This window comes from Leopardus geoffroyi, chromosome E2 (assembly GCF_018350155.1).
Source record: "Leopardus geoffroyi isolate Oge1 chromosome E2, O.geoffroyi_Oge1_pat1.0, whole genome shotgun sequence".
Taxonomy (NCBI): Eukaryota; Metazoa; Chordata; class Mammalia; order Carnivora; family Felidae; genus Leopardus; species Leopardus geoffroyi.
Window position 1 is genome coordinate 18,000,714 of NC_059335.1, and position 18,770 is coordinate 18,019,483.

Genomic DNA, 18,770 nt, shown 5'->3' on the forward strand with positions numbered 1-18,770 from the left:
GAATAAATGACAAGCTTTGGTGGTGAGGGGGGACATGAGGCCATCATAACTGTAACAGAAGCTCTCTACAATTGTAACTTGACCTGAATTCTTATCAGTTCACTGACAGCTGCTTGACTTCCTGGCTCTCTGGTAGACCACAAGTACCCAAGATTAGGTCAGGCCTCTTACAACCGTCCTCTCTAGGTTCACCCTACTAGAGATTAGACCGCACTGAACTATCATTCTCTGATGATATGTCTATCTTTACCTGATTTATAAGTTCTGAGAGGGGTGTGGTTGGATCTGAAGTGGCCACTGCTGTATCTCCAGAGTCAGGTTGCAGAGCTAAGGTCCTTGGCATGAACAGATTTATGACATGAATGCATGATGTGAGCAGGAGGGGAGACTTCCCTGGGGAAACAGTGGCATACTCTGCCTCCATGGCCCCCATCCCTTGGCAAGATCCCAGGGTTGGTACTGAAGGTCCAGTGGGCTGCCCAACCTGCCCCTTTCTTGCCCCATCAACTACCTCAAGGTGCTGGCTCAGGCTGTCAACACTTGGCAACCAGACATTTTGGAACAGGTGTCCCATTTGGCCCAAATGGATACTTAGAGCCAAGGTATGTAACACTGTTATATATTTTTAGCGGTTTGCTGAAAAGGAGGTTAACGAGAAAATAAGTCCACCATGAGGAAAATCAAGATGGCGAGTGTGATGATGCTTCCCAAGACAATCCCCAAGACTGCCATGTAGTAGACTTGCTGGGACGTCTCAGCTGCCAAGGCTCGGTTATTCCACTTGTTGCTGTGCCTTGTCTGATTAGAGGGGAGAGGCAGGACAGGAATAGTTGGTTTCAGTGGGTTATTGTAATGGGTGAGCTATGGGACTGTAAGGACCCAGGTGGGGATGTGAGCCCACAGGAGGGACAAAAGAAAGAATTTGAGTCAGGGTCAAGGCCAAGATGAAAAGGAAAGGAGGAGAGGATTAGCCTGATGCAGATTCCCACCTGGACAGAGAAGATCAAGGCTACAATGCCTATGGGAAAACACAGGAGTAAGGCACAAATGGACAGGCACATGTGGTCTCTGGGGGGCTTCTCCTGCAAAATTTCAAACGCCTGTGGGGAGGGAGTGGGTTATGGCTCAGTATGGCTTCTGTACTGTGCTGTCCCCTCTGACTCCTTTTCAAGATATTTGGCTGTATAGATTCTTCTTTGATTTCCTTAAAAACTCGTACCAACCCCTTCTAACTCCTACCATGTGCCCTCTAATCTGTTCTTATTCCAATACCTCCTTCTACCTGGATCTCCCAGCATCCCTCCACCCCTATGCTCTATAATCCCTGCCCATTCCCTGTCTCCTGTAACCTCTCCCTGTCTTCTATAACTGCCTCAGGTCCCTACAGCATGTCTCACTTGGCCCCTAATACCACCCCCACAAAACCCCTTACTGACTCTGATGACTCTCACTTGTCCTTCGTGAAACCTCAACTGAGTCGTTAACAAACTCTGTTCCTATAACACCCTCATGGTCCTCCCAAAGCAGCCTTCTTTTTGCCCCTATAAAACACCCTAATAAGAAGACCCCTACTCAACACTTGAACACTCTCACTTCAATCTGTGAAACTTCCCTTGTTCCCTCATAAAACTCTTACCCTATAAAACTGTGAATGTCTCCAATAGCTCTCTCCTTATCCCACTTGTAATATCCCTCACCTTGTCCCCATGAACCTGTCGTGGTCCTGTTATGAGCCTTACTGTTCACCCATAAACTGCTCTCTTCCCCTTCCCCCCACCCATTACCTCTCTGTTGGCTCCTCTTAAGACCTTCTTTGACCAACTCTAAACTCTAAGTCCTCTCCCTGTCATAGTCTCATAGCCTCTTTTTGTCCTCTTATAAAGGCCTGTCCTTTCTCCCTCTACCACCTTCTCTCCACCTCTGAAACCAGCGTCCTGACCGCCTGAACCTCTCCTTCCTCCACTCATAGCAGCCTCCCTGTTCTCCTAAACCAGTGTTCCCTCTAAATAGTTCTCTTCTTATAACACCCCCTTTGCCTCCTGAAACCCTTCTTGCCCCCTCATTCTGCCGCTACCCATGCTTTCTCCCACCCTATCCCCCCGCAAATTCGCTCCCTGCCCCTTCAAACACCTCCCATCAGGGCATCTGGATCTGGATACAAGGAGGCTCTCCCTCACTCCAACCCGCCATGGGTTACCGTGGAGACCATGCTGAACCCGCCTCCTAGCTTGCCTTTCTATTACTATAGGCTGATTGGAGGTTGTCTGTGATAGGGTGGGGAATCCAATACTCATGTGGCTACTGATTGGTCTGAAGGAGTGCAAGCTCTTCCTACTCTCTTAGGTGATTGGTCAATTCTGGGAGTTGCTTTTTATTACAGTTTAGTTTTGAAGGTGATTTATATATTTTGGATAGAAGTCCTTTCTCAGGTATGTGATTCGCAAATGTTTTCTCTGGGTCTGTAGATTATCTTTTTTGTTTTCCAACAATGTCATTTGCAGAGCAAAGTTTTTAATTTATATTAAGCCCAAATTATTTTTTAATTTTATTTTATGGACGTCCTTTTGGTGTCATGTCTAAGAATCTCTTCTTAATACAGTGTCAGGAAGATTTTCTCCTATGTTTTCTTCTAAGTGTGTGATAGACTTACATTTTACATTTAGATCTATGATCCATATTGAGTTCATTATTTTATAAGAGGTGAGGTTTTAGATGAGATGATGATGATGATTTTCATTTAGTTTTTCAATTAATTAACACCATAAAAAAAAAAACAAACCTGTTCGTTCTCTGATAAGTTGCACTGGCCTTCGTTTGAAAGTAAATTGGTTGTAATTAGCACCATTAAAAAAAAACAAACAAACCTGTTTGTTCTCTGGTAAGTTGCATTGGCCTTCGTTTGAAAATAAATTGGATATATATATCTGTATATATCCAGAAAGATATATATATCCATCCAATTTATTTTCAAACGAAGTCCATATATATGTATATGTGGGTCTCTTTCTGGACTTTTTATTCTGTTCTGTTGATCAGTGTGTCCGTTCCTTTGCAAATACCATGTTCTCTTATAATGTAGCTTTATAGTGATTCTAAAAATTGAATGAGTATTCCAACTTCATTCTTCTTTTACAGAATTATTTTGACTCTGCTTGTATAGATCTACAAATCTTGCTGGTCTTTTAATAGGAATTGCATTAGAATTTCAGATCAATTTTAGGAGAGACATTGAGCCTCCATTTCACTGTAATTGGGAGCCTCTCCATTTATTTAGTTTTTTTCTTTCTTTTTTTCAGCAGCTGCAGTTTAAACACATGGCTGATACACATAATAGTTTAGATTTATGCCTAACTACTTGCTTTGTGGGGCTATTGAAAATGGTATTATGATTATCATTTTTTGCTAGCTGTTATTTATTTTTATTTACTATTTTGATGGAACTATAATTAACGTAGTGTTATATTAGTTTCAGGTGTACAATGTAATGATTCAACAATTCTATGTATTACTTAGTGCTCATCAAGATAAGCGTATTCTTGGGGCGCCTGGGTGGCGCAGTCGGTTAAGCGTCCGACTTCAGCCAGGTCACGATCTCGCGGTCCGTGAGTTCGAGCCCCGCGTCGGGCTCTGGGCTGATGGCTCAGAGCCTGGAGCCTGTTTCCGATTCTGTGTCTCCCTCTCTCTCTGCCCCTCCCCCGTTCATGCTCTGTCTCTCTCTGTCCCAAAAATAAATAAACATTGAAAAAACAATTAAAAAAAAAAGATAAGAGTATTCTTAATCCCCTTTATTTATTTAAATTTATTTATTTATTTTGAGAGAGAGAGAGAGAATCCCAAGCAGGCTCTGTACTATACAGAGCCTGATGTGGGGCTTGAACTCATGAACTACAAGATCATGACCTAAGCGGAAGTTGGACACTTAACCAAATGAGCCACCCAGGCACTTCTCTATTTGTGTAAATAAATTTGATTTCTGATTGTTCATTGCTAGCATAAGGAAGCACATTAGATTTTTGTGTGTTGATATTGCAATCTGTGATCTTGCTAAACCCATTTTTTATCAACTGTAAGAGGATTTTTTTGTTTTTTGTTTTCTGAGTTTTTTTGTAAATTCTTTGGGGTTTTCTATATAGACAATCATGTCATTTACAAATAAGGGTAGTTTTATTTATTCCCTTAAATCCCTATGACATTTCTTTCTTTTTCTGACTTATTGTGCATATTAAGACTTCCAGTCTGATGTGGAATAGGAATAGGAATAGGAGAGATGTGGAACAGGACATTCTTGCCTTGTTGCAAATTTTAGAGAGAAAACTTTTCCCTTCATTGTTATGTATGATTTTAGATAGGTTTTCTGTAGATGCCCTTTATCAAGATGAAGAAGTTCCTTGTTAGTCCTGGTGTGCTGAATTTTTATGGTGAATTAATGTTGAATACTGTAATGCCCGATGTTCTAAAACCTCCCACAAGAGACCACCAGAGTCGTGAGTCAAAGCCAAGCGGCAAGGGTCGTTTATTACAGGTTCGAACCTGGACCTCTGCGCACTCGTTGCCGGTGACGCTAAGAGGCCTCGATCAGAGTTGGTATAGGGTTTTTATAGACAGGGACAAACAGAAGCAAGCAAGATTACAGAAGCGAAGGACGCCAGTTAGTTTGTGTACAATTACTATAGTTACTCATTTCATTACATATCAGACTACATTCATTTAGGGAGATTTATAACCCATTCTACTACACGGCGGGTTACATCCAGGAAAGGTCTCACAATGCTCATAGCAATAGCAAACAAAACAGACTTCTCAGCAATTGTATTTCTTGTCAAAGATCCACAATACAGGTCCCTCTGACCCCTGGGTCCACTTGGCCCCCAGGAGGCATGCCAGATGATGACTGAACCTAGTCGGTTAAAGTAAGGCATGGTTCATTGGTTCCTAGGTGCACTGTCTGTCTGTGGATGTATAAGGCATGGGTTTCTAAGGCCCTCTTGGCCCCCTTCCTGGCACCTCGGACCCAGGCGAACACTTTTCTTTAAAACCACAAATGATTCAGGGAAACAACTAAGAGGTCGTGTCCCTGTAACTGTTCCACTTGAGGTGTTGAGAGATAAATGGCCTTTCGTGAAAACAGCAAGCAAAACAGACTTCTCCATAATACAGGAAGAGAGAACTTAGCTTTAAACTGTTTGGATTGCTCTTTTCAAATACTTCCAACTGACTTTTCTGTATCAGTTAATAACATGGTTTTCCTTCTTTAGATGGTTAATATAGTGGATTGCATTGACTGATTTTCTAATATTGAACCAGCTTTGCATTCTTGGAAGAAACCCCAGTTGGTGATGGTGTATTTTTTTAAGTTTATTTATTTATTTTTGAGATGGTGGGGGGGGGGGGGCGATGGGGGAGCAGAAAAAGAGGAAGAGATAGAATCCTGAGCAGGCTCCACGCTGTTAGCGCTGAACCCGACACTGGGCTCAATCTCACAAACCATGCGATCATGACCTGAGCCAAAATCAAGTTGGATGTTCAGCTGACTGAGCCACCCAGGCACCCCAGCAATGGTGTATTCTATTTATATACTTCTGGTTTTGGATTTCTAATATTTTATTGAGAATATTTCTGTCTATATTCATGAGAGATATTGGTCTATAGTGTTGTATACACAATCTGCCTTAAGATAATGCTGGCCTCATAAAACATATTGGGAAATATTCTCCCCTCTTCTGTTTTCTGGAAGAGATTGTGTGGAAATGGTGTTTTTTTTTTTTTTTTTTTTTTTGGTATAATGACCAACGAAACCATCTGGATCTGGAGATTAATTTTTCAGAAGATTTTTAGTTTCGGGGCGCCTGGGTGGCGCAGTCGGTTAAGCGCCCGACTTCAGCCAGGTCACGATCTCGCGGTCCGTGAGTTCGAGCCCCGCATCGGGCTCTGGGCTGATGGCTCGGAGCCTGGAGCCTGTTTCCGATTCTGTGTCTCCCTCGCTCTCTGCCCCTCCCCCATTCATGCTCTGTCTCTGTCCCAAAAATAAATAAACGTTGAAAAAAAATAATAAAATAAAAAAAAAGAAGATTTTTAGTTTCAAAATCTTTAATAGATTTCTTTAATAGATACAAATAGATACAGTGTCTTTACTACATACAAAACTACTTAATTTCTTTTTCTTGATTAGTTTTGAGTTTTTGTTTCTGAAGGATGGGCCAATTTTCACCTTAGTGGTAGAATTTATGTGTAAAGACTTGTTTGTAGTTGTCCTTTATTTTCCCTTTAGTGTCTCAGGCACATGTAGTGGTATTCTGTCCCTCATTTTTGATATTGGTCATTGTGTCTTCTGTCTTATTTTGTCAGTCTTACAAGAGGTTTATCAACCAGTCATTTTCAAGAACCAGCTGTTGGTTTCATTGATTTTCACCATGGTTTCATTGTTTTTCCCTTTTCAATTTCATTGATTTTTACTCTTATCTCTTCTGGTTTTCTTTGGGGGGGGGTGTTTATTTTGCTCTTATCTTCTAGTGTCTTAGGTTGGAAGCTTAGATCGTTAATTTGAGACATTTCTTATTTTCTAACAAGCATTTGAGGTTGTACATCTTCTAAGCACTGCTTTAGCTGCACTCCACATATTTTGATATGTTATATACTTCAATTTTGGTCTGGAATGTTTTAGAAAACATTTTCTAATTGCCCATGACCCATGAATTCATGACCCATGAATTACCCATTCCCCATGGAATGGGTATGTTTTTTCCCCAAGAATTGGGAGATTTTCATGTCATCTGTCTGCTATTGATCCTTGCTTTACTTTTATTATGGCCAACACATCAGCTTTATATTTCTATTTAACAAATCACCATACACTCAGTGACTTAAGACAATAGCGATTTATTATCACACCATTCTGTAGGTAAGAAATCCAGAAACTGTATGCCTGAGTTGTCAGGATTTCACCAGGTTGAAATGAATATGTCTACTGAAATGTGTCCTCATGTGGAGCTCTGTTCTCATGCTCTTCCAAGCTCGTGTGGTTGTGGCAGAATTCAGTTCTTTGTGGTTTGGGAACTGAGGGCATTCTCTTTTCCTTGCTGGCTACCAGCTAATATCTATTCTCGGTTCCTAAAATCTATGTGCATACTTTGCTTTGTGGTCCTGTTCATCTCAGAGCTATCGAGGGAGAATCTCCCTCCATCAAAGTCCCTCTCACACTTTGAGTCTCTGACTTCCTCTGTCTCTGACCTCTAGGCCCAGATATAAAGGCTTCATGAATTTAGGTTAGGTCCACCTAGGTAATGTCCCTTTCTTAGAGTCAGCTGTGCCACATACCTAACCTAGTCACAGGAGAGATATGCCATCGTATTGACAGTCACAGATTATATAGGATAATACCTCAGAGTGGGCAGGAATATTGGTATGGGGGCATATTAGAATTCTTGAAGCACAGTCAGATAATATGACTCCATGTGGTTTGCTTTGTGTGGTTTCATGTGCTTTTTATAATTTTAATTCTTGGAGATTTGTTAAGTTTGTTTAATGAGAAAGGATAGTTTCTATATTGATGAGGTCCCATGTGTACTTGAAAAGAATATGTATCTGCCTTCTTTGGCTAGAGTGTTGTATAAATGACAGTTAGATACAGATGGTTGATAGTATTCAATTTTTCTACATCTTTGCTAATTTTCTATTTACTTGTCCTACTAGTTATTGGGAGAGGAATGTGAAGTCTTCAACTATAATAGTGGATTTGTTTATTTCTCCCTTTGTTTTATTTATCAGGTTTAACATGTATTTTGAAGTTCTGTTGTCAGTGCTCATACATTTAGGATTCTTATGTCTTCCTGTTGAATTGTCTCTTTTATCATTATTTAATGTGTTTCTTTATCCTTTTTATTTATTTTTTTTTAATTTTTTTTAATTTTTTTTTCAACGTTTATTTATTTTGGGGACAGAGAGAGACAGAGCATGAACGGGGGAGGGACAGAGAGAGAGGGAGACACAGAATCGGAAACAGGCTCCAGGCTCTGAGCCATCAGCCCAGAGCCTGACGCGGGGCTCGAACTCGCGAGATCGTGACCTGGCTGAAGTCGGACGCTTAACCGACTGCGCCACCCAGGCGCCCCTCTTTATCCTTTTTAATTATCCTTGCTTTGACATCTACTCTGTCTGATGTTATTATAATCACCCATCTTTGTTTTGGTAGTGTTTTTTAAAATTTATTTTTTTTTTTTAAATTTTTTTTTTTCAACGTTTATTTATTTTTGGGACAGAGAGAGACAGAGCATGAACGGGGGAGGGGCAGAGAGAGAGGGAGACACAGAATCGGAAACAGGCTCCAGGCTCTGAGCCATCAGCCCAGAGCCCGACGCGGGGCTCGAACTCACGGACCGTGAGATCGTGACCTGGCTGAAGTCGGACGCTTAACCGACTGCGCCACCCAGGCGCCCCTAAAATTTATTTTTTTAATGAGAGAGAGAGAGAGAAAGAGAGAGAGAGAGAGAGAGAGAGAGAGGAGCACGCACAAGTGGGGGAGGGGCAGAGAGAAGAAGAGACAGAATCCCAAGCAGGCTGTGCACCGTCAGCACAGAAGCCTGATGTGGGGCTTGAACCCATGAACTGTGAGATCATGACCTGAGCTGAGACCAAGAGTTGGACACCCAAGTGACAGTGCCACCCCAAGCACCCTTATTTGGTAGTGTTTTCATGTCTTTTCCCCCACATTCTTTACTTTATTATCCTACATACACCATTACATTTAATGTGGGTTTCTTATAGACAGTATATAGGTGGGTCTTGTTTTTTAATTTTAATACATTCTGAAAATCTCTATATTGTAACTTTTGCAGTTAATGTGATGATTGGTATATTTGGCCTCAATTCTGCCTTTTTATTATTTGTTCTCTATTTGTTTCTCTGTTTTTCGTTTTCTTTCATTTTTCTTTTCATTTTCCTTTTTCTTTCCTGCTTCTTTTTGGATTTCTTGAATATTATTTTAGTACTCCATTTAAGTTATCTCTTGTGATTTTTGAGGATATATCTTTGCAAATTTTGCTAGTTGTTGCTGTAGAGATGACCATAAAGGTAATTAAAGTTTTCATGGTCTACCTAGAATATTTTACAACTTCAAGTGGAATATAGCAACCTGCCACAATATTAATCCCTCCACCTTGCCCCCTTTATATTTTAGTTTCTGTATGTATTACATCTACACACATTGAAAAATCTCATCACTGTTACCATTTTTGCTCTCAACTGTCATATATATTTTCAAGAATCAAAAGAAGAATAATATTTCATGTTTGCCCAGATCTTAACCATTTATATTGCTTCTATTTCTTCCTGATACTCCAAGTTTTCCTCTAGTATCATTTCCCTCTTCAAGAATTAACTTTAGCATTTATTTTAAAGTAGGTCTGTGACAATGTATTCTGCTAGTTTCCTCTCACCTTCATTCCTGAAGAACATTTTCACCAGTTTTGGAATTCTGGGTTGACAGTTCTTTTCTCCCAGCAGTTAAAAATATTGTTCCCCTTCCTTTCGGCAGTCAAGATTTCTGGTAAGACCTTCACAGTCTTTTCAATTTTTGTTTCTTTTTAGGCATGTGTAATTTTTTCCTTGGATGTATTCATAACTTTTTCTTTGCCTCTGGTTTTAAGCTGTTTGAGTAATATGGTCTGACCATGGATCTTTGAGTTGATGATTTTTTTTTTTTTTTTTGAGGGTCATTGAGCTTTTTGAATGTGTAAGTTTAAGCCTTTTGCCAAATTGGGATGTATTTGATCATCCTTTCCTTTTTTGTAAAAACTTTTTTTGAAGATACTATATAAAGTTCCCTTCTGGGACTCTCATGGTATGCACATTAAATCTTTTAGTACTGTTTGTTTCCAGTTCCCTGAGGTTCCGTTAATTTTTGTTTCAATGTGTTTTTCTCTCTCTATTGTTCACATTGTGTGATTTCTATTTTCAAATTCACTCTTCAAATCAACTATTTCCTCTGTCATCTCCATTATTCTATATAGCCCCTACAGTGAGTGTTTTTATTTCATTATTATGTTTTTCAGTTCTATAATTTCCATCTGATTCTTCTTTTTATTTAAAAGTAAACTTTTATTTATTTTAAACATTTCTTTTTTTAAATATAATTTATTGTCAAGTTAGCTAACATACAGTGTATGCAGTGTGCTCTTGGGTTTGGGTGTAGATTCCATGATTCATCACTTATATACAACACTCAGTGCTCATCCCAAGAAGTGCCCTCCTCAATGCCCATCACCCATCTTCTCCTCCCCCCTGCTCCCCCATCAACCTTCAGTTTGTTCTCTATATTTGTCTCTTATGGTTTGCCTCCCTCTCTGCTTAAAATTATTTTTCCCCCTTCCCCTCCCCCATGGTCTTCTGTTAAGTTTCTCAAATTCCACATGTGAGTGAAAACATAGGATATCTGTCTTTCTCTGACTGACTTATTTCACTTAGCATAATACCCTCCAGTTCCATCCATGTTGTTACAAATGGCAAGATTTCATTCTTTCTAATTACCAAGTAGTATTCCATTGTATATATAAACCACATCTTCCTTATGCATTCATTAGTCTATGGACATTTGGGCTCTTTACATAATTTGGCTATTATTGATAGCACTGCTATAAATATTGAGGTACATGTGCCCCTATGAATCGGCACTCCTGTATCCTTTGAATAAATTCCTAGTAGCGCTATTGCTGGGTCATAGGTTAGTTCTATTTTTAATTTTTTGAGGAACCTCCACACTGTTTTCCAGAGTGGCTGCACCAGCTTGCATTCCCACCAACAGTGCAAGAGGGTTCCCCTTTCTCCACATCCTTGTCAACATCTGTTGTTCCCTGAGTTGTTCATTTTAGCCACTCTGACCGGTGTGAGGTGGTATCTCAATGTGGTTTTGATTTGTATTTGCCTGGTGATGAGTATGTTGGGCATCTTTTCATGTGTCTGTTGGCCATCTGGATGTCTTCTTTGGAAAAGTGTCTATTCATGTCTTTTGCCCATTTTTTCACTGGATTATTTGTTTCTTCAGGTGTTGAATTTGGTAAGTTCTTTGTAGATTTTGGATACTAACCCTTTATCTGATATGTCATTTGCAAATATCTTCTCCCATTTTGTCAGTTGCCTTTTAGTTTTGTTGATCGTTTCCATTGCTGTGCAGAAGATTTTTATCTTGATGAAGTCCCAATAATTAATTTTTGCTTTTATTTCCCTTGCCTTCAGAGACGTGTCAAGTAAGAAGTTGCTGCAGCTGAGGTCAAAGAGGTTGTTACCTGTTTTCTCCTCTAGGGTCTTGATGGTTTCCTGTCTCTCATTTAGGTCTTTCATCCATTCTGAGTTTATTTTTGTGTATGGTGTAAGAAAGTGGTTCAGTTTCATTCTTCTGCATGTTGCTGTCCAGTTTTTCCAGCACCATTTACTAAAGAGACTCTTTTTTTTCCATTGGATACTCTTTCATGCTTTGTTGAAGATTAGTTGGCCATACTTTTGTGAGTCCAATTCTGGGTTCTCTATTCTATTCCATTGGTCAATGTATCTGTTTTTGTGCCAATGATGATTACAGCTTTGTAGTAAAGTCTGGGATTGTGAAGCCTCCTGCTTTGGTTTTCTTTTTCAACATTACTTTGGCTATTCAGAGTCTTTTTTGGTTCCATACAAATTTTAGGAATATTTGTTCTAGCTCCGAGAAGAATGCTAGTGCAGTTTTGATTGGGATTGCATTGAATGTGTAGATTGCTTTGGGAAGTATTGACATTTTAACAATATTTGTTCTTCTAATCCATGAGCATGGAATGTTTTTCCATTTCTTTGTGTCTTCTTCAATTTCTTTCATAAGTTGTCTATGATTTTCAGTGTATAGATCTTTTACCTCTTTGGTTAGGTTTATTCCTAGGTATTGTTCTTGGTGAAATTGTAAAAGGATTGATTGTTGCGACCGGCGCAACAAACACCAAGATCAGGGTCCTGAGGGTAGGGGAATGTAAGAAAAAAAAGAGAGAAGAGAAGCCAGTTTGGGAACAGGAGGGTCCCCTGGGCTGATGGCCCAAGTGATGGCTTTATTGTTGCTGTACACAATCTTTTATAATATAAGACTCTTATGGATCAGGTCATTCTAAGAATAAACAGGTTTCACATGATCGCTGCCAACCAAAACATTTAGTTCTGTGTACCTTGTGAACTTTCTAAACGGGTCACAACAAGACCTTGTTGATAGATTGCTAGCAAAACACAGTTCCCATGTTTGTTTCTATTTGACCCGGGGTAGAAAAAAGGGGGGGTAACATTACTGCCAACATCCACAGACCACAGGCTTCAGGAATTAACTTTCTCAGCCTTGACAAGGCTTTCGTATGCCTTTGCAAATGGGGGAATGGGAGGGGGAACCACCGGGTTGGCTGAGTCAACAGGGAGCCGTTGCTCGACCCGGTCTCAGCCTGGCACCGGGGTCCGGCCTCCCACAATTTATTTCTTGATTTCTCTTTCTGTTTTGCTTCATTATTGGTGTATAGAAATGTGACCGATTTCTGTACATTGATTTTATATCCTGTGAGTTTGCTGAATACATGTATCAGTTCTAGCAGTTTTTTACTGGAATCTTTTGGGTTTTCCCTGTAGAGTATCATGTCATCTGCAAAAAGTGAAAGTTTGACTTCTTCTTCTTTGCCAATTTGGATGCCTTTTATTTCATTTTATTGTCTGATTGCTGAGGCTAGGACTTCCAACACTATATTAAACAACAGTGGTGAGAGTGGACATCCCTGTCATGTTTCTGATCTCATGGGGAAAGCTCTAAGTTTTCCTCCATTGAGGATTATATAGCTGTGGGCCTTTCATATATGGCTTTTATGATGTTAAGGTATGTTCCTTCTATTCCGACTTTCTTGTGAGGGTTTTTATTAAGAAAGGATGCAGGGGCGCCTGGGTGGCGCAGTCGGTTAAGCGTCCGACTTCAGCCAGGTCACGATCTCGCGGTCCGTGAGTTCGAGCCCCGCATCAGGCTCTGGGCTGATGGCTCGGAGCCTGGAGCCTGTTTCCGATTCTGTGTCTCCCTCTCTCTCTGCCCCTCCCCCGTTCATGCTCTGTCTCTCTCTGTCCCAAAAATAAATAAACGTTGGAAAAAAAAAAAAAAAAAAAAAAAAAAAAGAAAGGATGCTGTATTTTGTCAAATGCTTTTTCTGCATCTATTGAAAGGATCATATAGTTCTAATCCTTTCTTCTATTAATGTGATGTATCACATTGATTGCTTAGTGAATACTGAACCAGCCTGGAGCCCAGGAATGAATCCCACTTGATCATGGTGAATAATGCTTTTAATTATACTGTTGAATTCGATTTGCTAGTATCTTGTTGAGAATTTTTGCATCTGTATTCATTAGGGATATTGGCCTGTAATTCTCCTTTTTAGTGGGGTCTCTGTCTGGTTTGGGAATCAAGGTAATACTGGCTTTATAGAATGAGTCTAGAAGCTTTCCTTCCATTTCTATTTTTTGGAACAGCTTGAGAAGAATAGGTATTAACTTTGCTTTAAATGTCTGGTAGAATTCCCATTGGAAGCCATCTGGCCCAGGACTCTTATTTGTTGGGAGATTTTTGATAACTGATTCAATTTCTTTCCTGGTTATGGGTCTGCTCAGATTTTCTATCTTTTCCAATTTGAGTTTTGGTAGTGTGTGGGTGTCTAGCAATTTGCCCATTCCTTCCACATTGTCCAGTTTGTTGGCATGTAATTTTTAATAGTATTGTCTTGTAATTGTTTGTATTTCTGTGGTGTTGGTTGTGATCTCTTCTCTTTCCTTTGTGATTTTATCTGTTTGGGTTCTCTCTCTTTTCTTTTTGAGAAGTCTGGCTAGGGGGTTATCAATTTTGTTTATTTTTTCAAAAAAACAACTCTTAGATTCATTGATCTGTTCTACTGTTTTTTTTTTTTTATTCTGTATTGTTTTTTCCTGCTCTATTATTTATCTTCTGCTAGATTCGGGATTTCTTTATTGCTCTGATTCTAGTTCCTTTAGATATGAGGTTAGGTTCTATATTGGAATTTTTCTTGTTTCTTGAGATAGGCCTGGATTGCAATGTATTTTCCTCTTAGTACTGCCTTTACTGCATCCCAAAGTGTTTGGATTGTCATGTTTTCATTTTAATTTGCTTCCATATATTTTTAAATTTCTTCTTATATGCCTGTTTTACCCATTATTTCTTTAGCAAGATGTTCTTTAACCCCCATGCATTTGGAGGCTTTCCAAATTTTTTCTTGTTGTTGATTTCAAGTTTCATAGCGTTGTGATCTGAAAATATGCATGGTATGATCTCAATCCTTTTATATTTATTTAGGGCTGTTTTGTGAGCCAGTATGTGATCCATTTTGGAGAATGTCCCATGCACTCGAGAAGCATGTGTATTCTGCTTTTGGATGAAGAGTCCTGAATATATCTGTCAAGTCCATCTGGTTCAGTGTATCATTCAAAGCCATTGTTTCTTTATTGATTTTCTGCCTAGATGATCTGTCCATTGTTGTAAGTGGAGTATTAAAGTCACCTACAATTACCGTATTATTATCAATAAGATTGCTTATGTTTGTGACTAATTTTATACTTGGGTGTTTCATGTTGGGGACATAAACATTTACAATTATTAGCTCTTCTTGATGGATAGGCACCTTAATTATTATATAATGCCCTTCTTTATCTCTTGTTGCAGTCTTTAAAATCCAGTTTGTCTGATATAAGTATGGCTACTCCAGCTTTCCTTTGACTTCCAGTAGCATGATAGATGGTTTTCCATCTCCACACTTTCAATCTGCAGGTGTCCTCAGGTCTAAAATGAGTCTCTTGTAAACAGCATATAGATAGATCTTGTTTTTTTTTTTTTTTTAATCCATTCTGATACCCTATGTCTTTTGTTTGGGGCATTTAGTCCATTTACAATCAGAGTGATTATTGAAAGATATGGATTTAGCGTCATTGTGTTATCTGTAGGTTTCATGATTGTGGTGATATCTCTGGTCCTTTGTAGTCTTTGAAGCATTCCACTCACAGAGTGCTCCTTAGGACTTCCTGCAGGACTAATTTTAATCATCATGAACTCCTTCAGTTTTTGTTTGTCTGGGAAAGCCTTTATCTCTCCTTCTATTCTGAATGACAGCCTTGCTGGATAAATGATTCTTGGCTGCATATTTTTCCTATTCATCACATTGAATATTTCCTGTCACTCCCTTCTGGCCTGTAAAGTTTCAATGAACAGGTCTGCTACAACCCTTATGTATCTACCCTTATAGGTTAAGGCCCATTTGTCCCTAGCTACTTTCAGAATTCTCTCTTTATCTTTGTATTGTGCCAGTTTCACTATGATATGCCATGGTGTTGACCTGTTCCTGTTGATTCTGAGGGGAATTCTCTGTGCCTCCTGGACTTGGACGTCTGCTTCCTTCCCCAGATTAGGGAAGTTCTCAGCTATAATTTGTTCAAGTAAACCTTCTGCCCCTTTCTTTCTCTCTTCTTCTGGACCTCCTATGATACAGATATTATTATGTTTCATTGAATCACTTAGGTCTCTAATTCTCCCCTCATGGTCTAGTATTTTCTCATCTCTCTTTTTCTTGGCTTCATCATTTTCCATAATTTTATCATGTATTTCCCTTATTCTCCCATCCTTGCTGTCACTGCATCTAGTTTATTTTGCATCTCATTTACAGCATTTCTTAATTGTCCTTAATTAATTGTGCAGAGGTCCTTGATCTCTGCAGCTATAGATTCTCTGCTGCCTTCTATGCTTTTTTTTTCAAGCCCAGCTCTTAGTCTTATGACTATTATTCTAAATTCTTGTTCACATATATTGTTTATATCTGTTTTGTGAAAGTCTCTGGCTGTCATTTCTTCCTGCAATTTCTTTTGAGGAGAATTCTTCTGTTTCATCATTTTGGCTAGTTTTCTGTCTTTTATGTGTCCTGCACCTGCTAGTACTACTATATTCAAAAGGGGTCATACACTGTCCAGGGCTTGGCCCTTCAGGAGGTGTTTTGGAGTGTCCTGTGTGCTCCCTGTTGTTGTGATTCTGGTTGCTTTATCTCCCTACTCGTAGTGATGGTTTGGACTTTCCACCAGGTGTGCTTTGATTTGTTCATTGAAGTAACCCTGGAAAAAATTTAGAAGGGGGATAGTGGTGGAAGAAGCCTTATCCCATACAAAGAGAGAAATGACAGGGGCAGGGAAAAAGAAAAGAAAAAAATTGACCAGGCAGAGAATCAGAGAAACTATACGGCTTAATCTAGAGAGAGAGAGAGAGAGAGAGTGAGAGAGAGAGGAAAATAAAGAAGAAGGAGATACAGAAGAGGTGTAAGAAGAATAGATTAAAAATGCCTGCTTAAACAAACCAACAATCAGAATAGAGAAGGGAAGAAATAAGAAGAAAAGAAAAAAAAATATATATAATAAGAATTGACCAAGAATCAAACCAGAAAATGCAAAACCGCTGGACCAATGTCCAGTGGTGCCTTGGAACAAGTGGCTGTGCTGGTCTGGAGGAGGAGCCCTCTGGTTCAGTGTCAGTCTTGCTCTGGTAGATATGCAGTTACCAGGCACAGAGGGGTGGGGTTTGGGGTAAGCAGGTCCGGTCTCCACTGGGGCAGCTGTCCTGTCCTCTGAAGCCCATCATGTTGGTGATGGGGAGAAAAATGGCAACACCCCTGTCTCTCCTCCCTGGACCATGTGTCCCAAACCACACTGTTAAGGCTGTCCTCACAGTGCCGGGGATGTGAGCAGGCCAGTTTGTTCTACTCTACAGTCTCCCATGCCTCCCAGGCACTGGGCTGGGATTCAAATCCCTATGTCTTAAAGGATTCCACTTTGCATGACCTGGTTCTGGGGTAATGCCACTCTGCCCAGCCAACAGAGGGCCTCTGGCTGGCACCTGCAGGTCTTTTGTCCTTGGAGCTGCAATATACCTTCTTCTTACAGTGCTTGAGAGAGGGGACTGCCCTCCCAATTCGCCTCTGAGCTAGCTACCGAGCCGAAGCTGGCTCCCCCACCCTCCACCCAGGGTAGCTGAGGTCTGGAGAAAGTCATGCCAACCCTGGATCATCACTCCTAAGGCTGTTTGCAAGTTAGAAACTGACTCCGTTTTTTCCATTCCCCAGACCTTGGTCCAGAGAGGTTTTTCTCTTGTCCAAATACAATTCCACACTTCCACAGCCTCTCTTTCTCTTCCTTTTGTCTCTCCACAGAAAGGGATCCCTCCCCTCTGTGCCTACACTGCCCAAGCTGTCCCTGTGGGCCTCTGGATATGTTTCTGTCACTCTGTAGCCTGGATTCCTGGAATTCCAAGTCTTCTGGCCTCAATACTGCTGTATTTGAGATGAGGGAACTTCGGGACCCCCTACTTCTCCACCATGTTGACTCCCTATCTGATTCTTCTTTAAATCAGGATATTCAGCTTCTATTTCTGACAAAAATTCCTGGAATTGACAACAGTGAATGAAGTTTATTGTTGATACTATTGGCTTGATAGGAAACATCATAGATTTCCACAGCCTCTGGCCCACCTGGAAAGCCATATGTGGAGGTTTTTTTCCCAATAAATATATGTCCAGTACTGTAAATGCATTTTCTCTTCCTTATGATTTTCTTAACATTTTTTCTCTAGCTTACTTTATTGTAAGAATACAATATATGCTGCTTATAACATACAAAATACATGTTAATTGACTGCTTAAGTTCTTGGTAAGGCTTCTGGTCCATAGTAGGCTATTAGTAGTTAAGTTTTTGGGGAGTCAAAATTATAGGTGGATTTTCACCTGCATGGGGTCCCCCACACTGCATTGTTCAAGGGTTAATTGTAGTTGACATACAATATTGTGTCATTTTAAGGTGTACAATGTGTTGATTTGATATACTTTTATATATTGCAATATTATCCTCACTGTAATGTTAGATAACACCTCCATCATGACAGATAATTACCATTTCTTTCTTGTAATGAGACTATTTAAGATTTACTCTGTTAGCAACTTTCTTTTTTTATTTTTTTATTTTTTTTAATGTTTATTTATTTTTGAGACAGAGAGAGACAGAGCATGAATGGGGGAGGGGCAGAGAGAGAGGGAGACACAGAATCGGAAGCAGGCTCCAGGCTCTGAGCCGTCAGCCCAGAGCCCGACGCGGGGCTCGAACTCACAAACCGTGAGATCGTGACCTGGCTGAAGTCGGACGCTCAACCGACTGAGCCACCCAGGCGCCCCTGTTAGCAACTTTCAAGTAAGTAGTACAGCATTGTTCTCTATCATTACAATTTTGTGCATTACGTCCCCAGAACCTATTCTTCTTGGGGCGCCTGGGTGGCGCAGTCGGTTAAGCGTCCGACTTCAGCCAGGTCACGATCTCGCGGTCCGTGAGTTCGAGCCCCGCGTCGGGCCCTGGGCTGACAGCTCAGAGCCTGGAGCCTGTTTCCGATTCTGTGTCTCCCTCTCTCTCTGCCCCTCCCCTGTTCATGCTCTGTCTCTCTCTGTCCCAAAAATAAATAAAACGTTGAAAAAAAAATTAAAAAAAAAAAAAAAGAACCTATTCTTCTTCTAATTGGGAGTTTGTAGTTTTTGAGCAACATCTCCCCAATACCCCCACCCACAGCCTCTGGCAACCACTATTCTCTCTGTTTCTTTGAGTTTGGATTTTTTTAGGTTACACATATCAGTGATATCATAAGATATTTTGTCTTTCTCTGTCTGGCTTATATCACTTACGCTGTTGCAAATGTCGGAATTTCGTTCTTTTTCATG

General features: G+C 40.2%; 1 protein-coding gene and 1 long non-coding RNA gene across 3 annotated transcripts in view; one reads left to right on the plus strand and one right to left on the minus strand.

Annotated features, from left to right (window-relative positions):
* ATP4A (ATPase H+/K+ transporting subunit alpha) overlaps positions 1-18,770 on the plus strand; it is a 100,813-nt gene that overhangs the window by 10,942 nt on the left and 71,101 nt on the right. The window lies entirely within an intron of this gene.
* On the minus strand, positions 604-2,201 carry LOC123578316. The gene is made up of 3 exons (XR_006702305.1): positions 2,131-2,201; positions 990-1,100; positions 604-798 (listed from the first exon to the last, which is right to left on the minus strand). It is a non-coding gene; the product is annotated as an uncharacterized LOC123578316 (long non-coding RNA).